The sequence below is a fragment of the Limulus polyphemus genome, unplaced genomic scaffold (assembly GCF_000517525.1).
Source record: "Limulus polyphemus unplaced genomic scaffold, Limulus_polyphemus-2.1.2 Scaffold4716, whole genome shotgun sequence".
NCBI lineage: Eukaryota > Metazoa > Arthropoda > Merostomata > Xiphosura > Limulidae > Limulus > Limulus polyphemus.
Window position 1 is genome coordinate 59,252 of NW_013670326.1, and position 1,359 is coordinate 60,610.

The window sequence follows — 1,359 nt, forward strand, 5'->3', positions numbered from 1 at the left end:
GTGCTGTTGACATCTTGGTGTGATGACACACGTGCTGTTAACATCTTGGTGTGATGACACAACGTGTTGACATCTTGGTGTGATGACACAACGTGTTGACATCTTGGTGTGATGACACAACGTGTTGACATCTTGGTGTGATGACACAACGTGTTGACATCTTAATGTGATGACACACGTGCTGTTGACATCTTGGTGTGATGACACACGTACACACGTGCTGACATCTTAATGTAATGACACAACGTGTGGACATCTTGGTGTGATGACACAACGTGTTGACATCTTGGTGTGATGACACACGTGCTGTTAACATCTTGGTGTGATGACACACGTGCTGTTAACATCTTGGTGTGATGACACACGTGCTGACATCTTAATGTAATGACACAAAGTGTTGACATCTTAATGTAATGACACAACGTGTTGACATCTTAATGTGATGACACACGTGCTGTTAACATCTTGGTGTGATGACACACGTGCTGTTAACGTGTTGACATCTTGGTGTGATAACACACGTGCTGTTCACATGTTGGTGTAATGACACAACGTGTTGACATCTTGGTGTGATGACACAACGTGTTGACATCTTGGTGTGCTGTTAACATCTTGGTGTGATGACACACGTTCTGTTAACGTGTTGACATCTTGGTGTGATGGCACACGTGCTGTTAACATCTTGGTGTGATGACACACGTGCTGTTAACGTGTTGACATCTTGGTGTGATAAGACACGTGCTGTTCACATGTTGGTGTAATGACACAACGTGTTGACATCTTGGTGTGATGACACACGTGCTGTTAACATCTTGGTGTGATGACACACGTGCTGTTAACGTGTTGACATCTTGGTGTGATGACACACGTGCTATTAACGCATTAACATCTTGGTGTGATGACACGTGCTGTTCACATGTTGACATCTTGGTGTGATAACACACGTGCTGACATCTTAATGTGATGACACACGTGCTATTAACGCATTAACATCTTGGTGTGATGACACACGTGCTATTAACGCATTAACATCTTGGTGTGATGACACGTGCTGTTCACATGTTGACATCTTGGTGTGATGACACACGTGCTATTAACGTGTTGACATCTTGGTGTGATGACACGTGCTATTAACGCATTGACATCTTGGTGTGATGACACACGTGCTCTCAACATGTTGACATCTTGGTGTGATGACAGACGTGCTGTTAACGTGTTGACATTTTGGTGTGATGACACACGTGCTGTTAACGTGTTGACATCTTGGTATGAACACACGTGCTATTAACGTGTTGCCATCTTGGTGTGATGACACACGTGCTATTAACGTATTGATATCTTGGTGTGATGACACACGTG